The following is a 12,273-nucleotide window of genomic DNA, read 5'->3' as shown; positions in this document are numbered from 1 at the left end:
TTAAGAAAATTAAATCCCAAGGTAGTGCAGTACTTCTGAAAATGGTTATATCTGGTATGAACACAAGCTAGAAGAAAAGAGCTGTTAGTCTGAGGCATAAAGTCTTCGATATTAGATGCTAAAAACCACAACAGCAAGGAAGTTGTATTTTCTTAAAAGAAGATATACATCTTCCTTAAGAAGCACTGCATATGACACCAACACATTGTAAGGAAATATAGAAATTGAGTGCAGTTTATCACAGAAGACATGGAGAATGTTTGAGTAGAAACTGGTTGAGTGAATGCAGACTACACAGCAGGTCTTCAGCTTGATTGAAATTCTCCAGACTACCTTGCCTGAGAAAGCAACGTAGCAATTAAACTTCTTTCCAGATAGTGCCAATTAGAAAGGGCACACAGGCCATAGTTGATAACAAAATCTGTTTGATACTTCATGCAGGATACTATTTTTGTAGCTGCGGGTATCTTGGCCAAATTTTTGCAGTTGAGAATGAAACTGTGATTCACATGTGCAGTTCAGAGAGTTGTCAGGGTCGTCGTCAGCATTTACAGATGATTCAGTCTTCAGCTTTCCTCTGACTTTTCCAATATGCTGACTGGAAACACTTTATCCACAGTGTTTTATGTGACTCCTTGACGGTGACAAAATTTTTGGGTCCTCTTTCCTTGCAGGTTGCCCTGGCCATGTGCAGGAGGATGAAAGGAACAGCTGAGAATGTCAACAAAAGTGAAGAATAAAGGACTGGTGAATTAAGCCAAGACTGGCTTGTGGAAGAGGTAGCAGCCAATATAAGGAAGATATAAAAGTTAAAAGTAGATGAGAGTAGGGGAAGAAGGAAGGGATATGAGCTGATTCAGAAACATAGGGGTTTAATGTATGAGAACAGGCGAGAAGGTGACTGACAGGGATAAAACAGATCAAGAAAGGAGGTGACAAAATGAGTGCAGGAGCCTAGAAACAAGAACAGGCTTTTGCACTGGCTATAGGCATCTATTGCAAAGCATGGCTTTGCACCAATGATTCCTGTATCTTGGTGCTAATGGAAGAAGAGTAGAAGTGAGACTTAGAAGTTACAAGTTAATTCCTCCATATGTTGGTATTCATATGAAATCCCCCCAAGTTAATTTCTGAGTAGTTAGTTACCCTGAAATGTTTGCTGCTGTTTCGTAGTCTCAATTGGGAGCCAGTAATGAGCTCCATGACTCTCTGTTTCTGCCCAGTTTCCCAATTTAGTATCATCTGGCTTTACAGTTTTAAGCTTTTAAAAAACTATTTTAAACATTTTTATACAAATAACATTTATTGTTTGGGTCAAAGCTTGTAATTTTTTTTTTCCTGGAGCCTTTCTTACTGAAATGATAGAACGCAATGCAGTGAAATGACCAAGTGTGAGAATTTTAAATGTTTCTGTGGATTTTGCTTTTATTCCACAGCTATTGTTTCTATGGAGTAGTCACTGTTGCTATGTACTTTTTCTCTTTGTGGTTGCCAGAAGATGACTAGCTGGGTCAACATTCTCATGGTGTTAGTGGGGAATAACATAATTACTACTTGATTAGAGGAGGTATTTTAGAAACAGCTTTCTGAGTTAGAAAAATCCCTATAATGTTTAATTTTTTCTAGCAGTAGCATAATCACAAGTAATTAACTAAACAAGGCATGGTTAATTGTAATGAGGTAACAACCTTTATACTGCAAAGAAAGGCAGGGGAGGAAGTAAATCTGAACAGTATTTGATATTGTGGTGTCCTGAGCTTTGCTACTACTCAATGTGCACTTACGCATATCAATCTAAAATCTCTAGAGCAATGAATCAGTGAACCTTTCATTATTTTAATCAGTACTATAGAGTAATACAGGCTAAGTAGTTACCTGTCAGAGCTGAATAAACCTGACTAAAAGAACCCACTCTCAGCCTGTGTTCTCATGGGTGCACTCAGATGGATGCACTCAGATGGAGGCACTTCCACCTAAAGGGCATGCAGATGCCAGACAGCAAACTCTTGGGAACTGTTTTGAGTTAGGAAATTTTTAACAGCTATTGGGTTGTTTTTCGCAGAAGTGAGAAGAAGAGAAATGAAGAATGCATCACCAGCAAAAACTGGCACGTTACATTCTCTTGTCCCACTTTCTGTGTTCAAGCACCGAAGTTTGGTCACATGTGTTTTGCCTTTTATTATTCTGAGACATGCTGAATGTAACTTACAAACTAGCAAAAAGTGAAATGTTGTACTTTTTGTACAAGTTTTCTTCAGAGGCTGCTGAATTTCCAAGTGAGTGAGATGCCATTGCCTTGCAGCTTAGAACGTACTTGAGGTGAAACTGAATTTTGTCATATTGAATATAATGCTGACAGAGAAAGTACCTTAAGAAAATCCCTAATGGAGCCAAGACAGAATGTAGTATAGAGATGAAGCAGCCCAGGGGTCAGAGGAGCTGATTTGCACTGTCAGGTGCTACTGTGGCTGAATTCTGACCCCCCACAGAGGGACAGTTTCAGCCTGGTGAAAGTTCAGGGATGCCAAGAATTTCCTGTCAGCAGAGAGAATTCACACTTTCAGTGTTCATTTCAGTGAAGGCTTCTGCAAACACAGATTTGCCTTTGAATTGTTAGAGACCACCATTTCTAAAGAGAGGATGTTAAATAAAAAAGTAGCACCTCAGAGCAGGAAGCAGACCTTGAAGAGTAAGCGTACAGGGAAGACAGTGTTCAGACTGTTCTAGTTATACAGCAGGATGAAAACTCAGTTGTTTGCACAAGCTCAAAGTTTTGCAATAGAAGTGACTGTGTAAGATCAGTTAGGAATAACTGGGTTATACAGTATCACCATAGGAGTTGAAACAGATGCTCACTGCCAGCCTTGCCAGTGTGCCATCCTCAACCAAATGTGCAATGAACTCCTTCACATAGGGTGATCGTGCTGTACTGAGATCATGGGCATCTGAGGATCATTATTAAACTGTAAATATTCCATATCCACTGTTTTTTGTTTCTGCTTTGCTTTGGGCTTAGAAGTTCATTAAAATGCTACAATGTGACCGTTAGATTTTTGAGAGGTATAATTTGCTACATAACTTCAATATTTTGATAGATTTTCTCAAATGAAGTCTAAGCTTGGAAGAAACTGTAATATGGACAGGCCTGTTATCATGACACGTGTGAACAAATGTGTTGCCAGGAACAGCTTTAAATATGTGCTATAGTTTTATAGACCCAGTAAATACACAGAGGTTTTACCTCCTGTAAACCAATAGAAGACAGATATTTGTTTAGAAAGTTAGAAAATCTATGAAGATACAGCTTACATGAAGTTGTGATTGAAGAGAGACCCTCGCCATGCATCATAAACAGATTAATTGGACACACTGTGTATATAGAAGTATAAGTGTATAAGTGTATATACATTAACTATGAATACACCTCAGCATTAATCAGAAAAACTGAAACTGCTATCAAGACACAATCATACTTTGATAAAAGTGCGCTTCAGAAAATACTTGAAAAGAATAAGTATGCAGAAGTCATGAAAGGAATCCTGAACTGACAATACAGAAGCTAAAATAAGGTCAGCAAAAAGTCTTTCAGTGTTAACTAAAATTATTACCTTTTTGAAATAGCAATGTCCTGGTGAGAGTGATAATGGCAGGTTTATACACCTTTGTTATGAGTGGTGACAATTAAAATGGCAACCATTCTTGATGACAAAGAGATTTTTTGCTTAACACAGCAAGGTCTTCACTTGTGGTTGAGACAGATAATTTGTGACAATAGCCTTCATATATCTGGTCTGTGAATTCAGCCATTGGCCATGTGATGCTACTAGCTTTGATAGAGTTATCTTCAGTACTATTTTTTTTTTGGTCAACAATATCTCCATTACTTAACTAGTACTGTACTGAGTGTTGTGGTTTTTTGTTGTTGTTGTTTGCTTGTTTATTTTTTCTTTTTTCTTTCCCCTACAACATGACTAGACACCATAATGGATAATTTCACTTGATATGTGTTATTTCATACTTATTCTGTCCTTGCCTGCTGAGGGGATTTTACTCCTGCTTCTCCTCTATGAATTACAGATATTTCATGTCTACCTAACAGTAACATTTTTCTAAGATCATCTGAACACTGGTGGAAAGTCTTGTCTTCACTATAATTTCACTTTTGAAAGGAAAATAGAAGGACAAATTGGGGAAGGAAACTGGCATAGAGAGATCATTAGAAGCAGCTTTTAAGGGGAAGAAAAATGTCAAATTCCAGTTTGACAAACAATTCAGTCATCTTGCTGAGATATCCTCACCTTGTGAATGTGATTGAAGACATCACTGATGATGTTTCCTGGTAAGCTGGTGGATGATAGAAAGCTACTGGATAAAAATAGATGAAAATTAAATTAATGAATTGGTTCATTTGGAACGATGAAATTTTGACCTTTGAATTGAGAGACAGAACAGTAAAGTGCTGCTGTAAGTGGAAGATTCTGTACAGTTGTGAAATAACTTCAATAACTCCATCTTTAAACTTAAGAAACACAGAAAACTCTTAACTTTTTGGGAGGATCAATTCTTGATAGCAGATGTTTCTCAAAAATAATATAATTAAAACTTGATGATCCCTTTGCCTAGGTTTTTGAATAGCTGAAGATAAAATTGGTCCATTGTTTAACCTAAAAAAATATAGAAAAATATAGAAAAAGAGACAGGGTGAAAGGTTTATATGATGAGTCTGCTACTGAAACTACGTAGTCTCATGTAACATAATTTTTTTTGCCTATTTATATCAGGAAGATTTACTAGACAGAAACTGTTCCCAAGGGATCAGAAGCACAATGCTGGTCACTTGATGTTCCCAAAAAATTTCCCTGTGAGCCTCTTGTACAATTTGAGAGGAAGAGGTGTACATTGACTCTTTTTGATAAAGATGCTGTGTATACATTATTTTCTTTCTATCCTAAAATGTCACAGGGAGTGAAGTGTGTGTGGAAAGATACCCTTTGAGATAGGGTTGGAATGCTGCACTTTACCATTAAGTAGTGAAGCTATTAGTGTATGACATTCTTCCCTACTTCCCTTGAAGTCTTTTGGGATATGTGAAAAAAAGAGGTACCAGATTTTTTCCCATGCACTTGCCAATTTCTTGGAAGCTTAACAGTGTATTGCAATCTTTTGCAAAGAAGCACTAATTCTTTCTTAAAAAGCATGCAATGGTTTTTAGTGCAACGTTTTTTCCATTCAGAGTACTTAAAGAATACTAACATTCCCTTTCCATATCATGGGATGTAGACTTGTTTAGCAAGGACTAGAGATAATATAGGAGTTTGTAACATTCTGAAACATCAACAATGAACATGAATGAAAATGTTTGTTCCCTATCTACTTATCTTTTCAGTAATATTATTTTGCAGTTTAGGGATACCTCTGTCGCTGGAACTGCTTCCCACGCCCCAACATCTGGAAGAGAGAGAAAATTATTTGGCTGATAAATTGTATCATGATAGCTGCACTGATATCCAGAAGGGCTACAGTTTTATAGGATAAATGTCCCATGCAGAAACTTTCAGCATATCACCATAGTGTATTTCCTTACAAAGAGAAAGTAAGATTTTTTTGTGTTTTATTATGCTAACAATTTGTGGAGCCATTTGAAACATTCTGGAGACAAATGTATTCTAATCTTTGAAGGTGTTCCACTGTCCTGAAGTGTGATAGAGGGAACTGAAATGTTAGGAAACTTCCTGTAGCAACAAGAGAGAACAAGAATGTCTTTGGATCTATGTTATTTGGGATCCTGTTCAGATTTTACCACATGAAAAGAGGATTGCCTCCAGTTAGCTTAGGATATCATTGGTAGACAAAAATGCTAATTACATTGCCATGATGCATGATAACAGCTTTGACAAGTACTAGACTACTTTCCCTTATTATCTGAAGTTGCTATTCTTTAGATGTTTCTGTATTGATGGAAAGCAGTGCAACAAGCATTTAAAGACAACACATTGGATGAAGCAGGGAGAGAAAGGAAGCAAGATATCGTCAGCTGCTAAACTACGTGGATATGTTTTGATTTAATGAATATGAGAGAGAAAGGTTTCTACTGTAAGCATAGATTTGAAATCTATGTAAACTTACTGGTCAGCTCAAAAATAATGGAGACATTTTTTAATAAGTAACAAAGTCTTAATGTCATTACAGCTTTCATAAATACCTTAAAATACAAGTTATAGGATTGTTTTTTTGCCAAGTTTCTTTTGTTTTGCTTGGTACTAACAGATACAGAATCTGGCCAAGAGCAATCATGCAGAACAGTCCACATAACTGAGTAATTTTTTTTTTTTTTCATGTAGCCTCTGAATGTATGAAGATATGACTGTAAGCTTAAAATCAAGGTCCTTTTGATAAAATTTGCTTTATGGTGAAATTTAATATTTAATCTTTGTAAATACTGTACTCTTTTCTAGAAGATACACTTCTGAGCAAGTTGTTAATTTTGTGACTAACACCTAATATTGATTGGCTTGATCTGAAATGGTGCAAAAGAAGGACAATCAGTACTATTTATGTGTCTGTGTTGATCACTGTCCATTGTGGTTCTATCATTAGACAAGTCATCTGTATTAATTTTAATAACATTACAGTAAGACCACTTTTGGTATTCTAAATTTGTACAGCTTTTACATTCCCAACAGTAGAATCTCTGTCAAATTAATTTCTGGAATTACCAATTGTAAACACTATCTAAAGAAACCACTGACTGAAGGGTGCTGATTGTATTACTTTATGTTTAGGCTTTGATTGTGCATGACTTCTGAGAGACACATTTCTCGGACTATGACATTTTAACATCATTATCTAGTGCATCGGGTTTTCCAGGATTCTATTGAAAGAGCATCTTAGAGATCTTAGTAAGTATGTATATGGTGATAAGTACGTTCACTTTCTAGGTGCCAGACTAGCAGAACCTTGTATGTGGATATTTCTTGTTTAGTCATAGGGAAAATGCAGTGTTCAAAATGGTGGTGCCTAGGCTGTCCATTTGCCTCAACAGTGAACCAGAATTGTGCATTGTGTCAGGGAAAGGGAATGAAGTGTCTAAAGAAGTCATCTTTCTCCTGTGTGAGGGCTATTGGCACTGTCATACTGTAGCATTTTCAAAATTGTGCTCTTAAAAAGTTAACTGGTGTCCCAATTCATTTCCAAATGGGATATACTGGTTAGGTATCGGACTAAAAAGCTTTGTTTATGACCTTTAGCCAAGACTAACAGTGGAGTGAAGATAAAAATATTATTGTATCACTGGTTACTAAATCTATTTAAATTTCTACAGCTTCTTTATTTGCAGTTATTGAATATGTGCAAAAAAACCCAAACCAAACCAAAACGAAACTCCTCCTTCAACGAACTATGTATTTAACAGCTTCAAGAATTTCTTTTGTTGATAATCACAGGTCAAAAATGTGGGACCAATGTCTGAGGAGCTTACTGGAGAAAGGATGTTGTGCATCTATTGTGCTCAACCTACCTAGCAGGAGGAGAATGAAGAACACTGTCGTTCCATTTATTCTGCTTCCTCAGCAGTGTCGTCTGGTATTCCAAGTCCTAATCTTTGCTGACAGACTCACAGAGTCTGTGCCAAAAGAATATAAAATCATATGATGAGGTTACGGCACAATGTGTGAGGACAAGAATCTGAAAATAACACTTCTTCAGCCTTCTTAAATGTTACAGTTTCTCTCTCCTGTAAGTTTCTGATAACGTTATATTGCGTGCATGCATGAATAGTTTGGCAATACAAAAAGAGGCGACATTTTAGGAAGTAGATGTTCCTCCCGTATGGCTGTGGTAAAGTATATAAAAAGCATGTTACACAGTAAAAGCTGCTTCTTTACACACTACAAGTGCCTTGTTGGTTACTGCCTTTATCCTTGCAAAAACTAGGTGAAATAATAAAGCATTAGTATAAAATACAGTAAGAAATAAAGGGACACTGAAGATGACTTACCTATGTCTCTGCAGTAAAAGCATGATTAAGTTGGTGTTTGAACCCAGATCTTCTGAGTCATCATGCAATATACATAGACTCTTGAGCAAATTCGCGGTGGCTGAAGTTTTGCCAGCTAAGATGTTAGACTACTGATTATTTTAAAAGATCCATTGATTGCCTGTGAAGCTAACACGCAAAGATGTCTGTATTTGTCTGTCTTTTCATCTTTCCCTTTCTTGAGTCTTAGACACTTTGGGACATTTGATGAGAAGTTAAATTATAACCAGATATCTACTGTTTGCATGATATTTATATGTAATTAATCTTCACTGCCTTGTTGCTAATTGAGAAACCTACCATCAAGTTGAAGTGATATTTATTTAAATGTGAATCATACCTTCATGACGTTCTTCTAGTGTCTGACACATTACTGTGCACAGAACAAGTTTGCTGCTGGTAGTCTCTGGCAGATTAGTGTTTGATATAAAGAAATCAAAACTCTCAATTGAAAGAAAACATGAAAAACTAATTTCCAACCTAGAGGAAACACTGAAGAAATTTTTCTTAACAACTTCATGAAACCTTTTCTATTACACTGAGGCTCTTCATCGAAGTATCATAATGAGTAAATTTCCCTCTAGATCATGCTGTTGAAAATGTGGATTTCTAACTCTGATGATTGATTAAGGGTGTTAAACTAGTACCAAGCATTTTAGAAGTTAGTTTGGGTGTGCTGAGTGGTGTTAGATGATAGGTTAAGCAAATGTTTCATCTAGTCAAACTAGTGAGAAGGCTCCTCAGTTCTGATGAGAGACACAGAAACGATTCAGGAATCTGTGAATTAAGTAAAGCTTGGCGTTTTAAAGATTATGCAGTTGATTTCTTCTGCACATGAATGGCTAAGATATGAAATTTTCTCCATTGTGTGAGCCCTTTCAGAAATAGGAGGCACACTGTTAATATACATTGTCACATCAATAGAGTAAGTAGAGGGGATGAGGTTTGGGTGGAAAAACTAAATGTTCTTTGCTGCAAATCTTGAGATAAGTTGGACTACAGAAAAATCAAATCCAGATGCTAGTCAACCAGTTATCTAGCCAACCAAAGGCCCACTGTGAGTGGGCAAGGGGAAATGTAGGCAGCCTGACAGATTTTGAATCAGATGTATTTGAGACTTTGGCAGAATAGTGGAAAATGGCAAGATTTCAATTATTGAGCTATCAATAACAGCTACATCATAACACCTGCTTAATTGAATGGCCAAATAGGAATATTTTATATTCTGAAAAACAACTTTTTGTGGAAGAGATGGGAGGTTTTAAAGCAGATAAGGGTACTATGCAGATTGAAGAACCTGCACAGGCTGTGGTGTAAAAGAAGATATTGATTTTTATGTTTGTATCTCATCCATGAGTCCTGCTGCAGTGAGGGACTAGACAGGGCAAAGGAATGGAGCTAAGAAAAGAAAGGCTTTAGGAAATACTATCTTTACTGTAAGAAACTTAGGCTGCTTTTTAATTACATTTGAAGATGTAGAAGTAGTTATTAAGAAGGTATCATTCTTGATAGGAATACACCAGAACATCAAGTCTAGAGTTAGGAAAGTTTGTGTTCAACTGCTTAAATGTGACTTATTTCAATCATTCAAACAAAATGCTTAATTATCTGAAGGAAAATGTCTTATCATTTGTTTAACACTGATAGGAAGCTTCATAAATCCATTCAAGTAAAGAAGAGAATTAATTCTCTTTCCTTTATTTAAAAATATTTCTGTGATGAAAACAATGCAAAACCTAATTGTGCTTGAAAAAGATGTATTTCAACAGTGGCAGGAAAGATTAAAATATGTGATGAATATGAAAACAATTTGACTAAAAGTTTTCTGAATTGATAAATTCCAGGTCAATGCTGATTCTTTTTTCTTCATTTCTATTTGTCCTAGAAAAACATGAAGTTGCTGTATTAATTCATCACCTAGTTTTGTTCAGATTGATTAGATAATAACAACTTTGGATCCTACTGGTGCATTATTTAGACTATCTGTAAATAAGTAATTAATCTCTCTTGAGGACTTTTCCTCCTGGTATAAGAACTGAATACTGGAAGAATACAAATCTTTTTTTCTTTCTTTTTTTTTTTAATTACTGTAATTACAATCCACAAGATTTTAATCAGAACTGTGATGTTGATAATATCTAGAAAGAGTTTTAGTGTGTTGTGATGATTTACTTTTGGTTGCATGTCACACAACAAAAGTGCTTCCTCAGAGTCATAGTAGCAGGATGGTTTAGTTCACCTGGTCAAAGAAAGTTTAAAACTTTCCTGGTACTTAGTTTCACAGCTATAAGCTTGGGGAATGAAAATAAGAAACTGAAGATAGGGATTTTTGCTCTTATGGGCCTGGATTTAAAAGCTCCTGCTATATAGGCACTCATCCCTGTCTCCATATCTTGCTACTACCAGCCATATGCATGATATAGACACTTCACAGGGTTCCCCATCTTGAATATAATCTTTTGGCTTTTTATTTTAGAGATCTAGTGATTTGATACATATATATACATTATATATATATATATTTTTTTTTTTTTTTTTTTTTTTTTTTGGACAGACTTGATTCACACAGTTTTGGCATGAATATAGGAAAAAGTGAACACCTCTCTAGAATTCAGGTCTCCTCAGGGATATTACACAATTATGTCATATACAAAAGTTACTGTAGTTCTACTTTGACTATATATACTGCAATATTTTGTAGGTAATACAGTGATGCCTTTGCTAACAACAGGACACAAGCTTGCTATTGAATTTGCAAGACCTCAGAGCTAAGGCTTGCTCTCTCTGAAGCTGTCAGGCTTGCTCTGTTTGAGTTTTCCTTGACCTGTCTGGAGCTTTGTTCTTTACTTGATATAGCTATAGCAGCAATTTTTCTTCTGAATTCGTAGGTGACTATGGCCAGTCATTTTACTTTCCTTATCTCGGTGTTGTACAATTATAATTTCATTAAGATAGTAGTAATAACTTGTTACTCTGTGTAGAATGAGACATTTATGACTGAAATAACAGTATATTATAGTTTAGAGAGGTATACAAATCTACTGTGATAGCAGGGGCCTTAGGAAGTGAGGAGACAGTGCCATGTGGAGGAGTACAGACAGGTGATGATAAGACATGAGGCAGAGACTAACATTGCTTATGGCTACAAACAACTAACCAGTGGTCAGCTAAAACAACGCAGACCTGCAACTGGACAAAATGGGTTTGAAAGTGTTAACAAAGAGAACAAAGAAACAACATCTAACATCTGTAAAATAATATGACTGCAATGTGGAATTGCCGACCAGTAAAGAATATGATGTAAAAAAGTCTTAACACACATATAGAAGTGTCTCCAACTGAATTCTAGACAAGGAAGAAGTCATCATATTTGTGTAAGCTCTCAGAATGATACCACTACCTGTGAAGTACACTGGATGCTGACATTTTGCCATAGCCCCCCCAACTAGAATGAAGTGTCCAACTGTAGGACCCAGAGAATCAGGGGAAGGTTGAGCATAACACTAAGAAAAGAGTGGGAACTATAAGGTGTATTTGTGTAATAATCTCAATCAAGTGATTTCCGAAGTTATGATGGCATGCTATGGTATTTAACTTCATGGCAGCACTGATTACGTACAGGTTAAAAGCCAACAGGAAGGAAACAAGCAACTATTCCTCAAAAAGGCTTTGTTTTGAGCAGGGTTATACATACAGGGTTAAAATTTCTTTTGCTCCTAATGTCAGTCTTTTGTACTGTAAATTGTTCAATGACATCATTGACTCCTTTTCACCTTTGAGTGTCTCTATGAAGACAAGTGTTAAAACTCACTTTCATTGTTCTTGAGAGCTGGAATCCCTTTTTCAGCACTGTTGAGTGCTTTTAAGGGAGTGAAAATGTCTTGATAAAAGCACTTTTAAAAGACAGCATTTCCTGACTGCTCCTTACTTCCACACACTCTGGAAACAGTCTGGTATCTGTGCAGGAGCAGCAGCCTCACTTTTTGTGAGCTGGTGTATCATAACCTTCCAGAGCTTACACTAGTGTTGTTATTAAAAGAGGAGAAGAACTGAAAGGCTGATGATCTTATTTATTTTTTTTTTTTAATGTGCTTGTATATTTCAGATTACACACACAATATTATTTTTAGAAGACTGTGAGTTCAAGTGACAAACCCCAAAACCTTAGTTTAAACATTCTGGGTGATACAAATGCCAGCAATTTCTTTATTGCTTCTCCTGCTCTCCACTTTCTACCC

This window comes from Nesoenas mayeri (genome assembly GCF_963082525.1).
Source record: "Nesoenas mayeri genome assembly, chromosome: 2".
Classification (NCBI taxonomy): domain Eukaryota; kingdom Metazoa; phylum Chordata; class Aves; order Columbiformes; family Columbidae; genus Nesoenas; species Nesoenas mayeri.
This window is presented reverse-complemented; position numbering follows the sequence as displayed.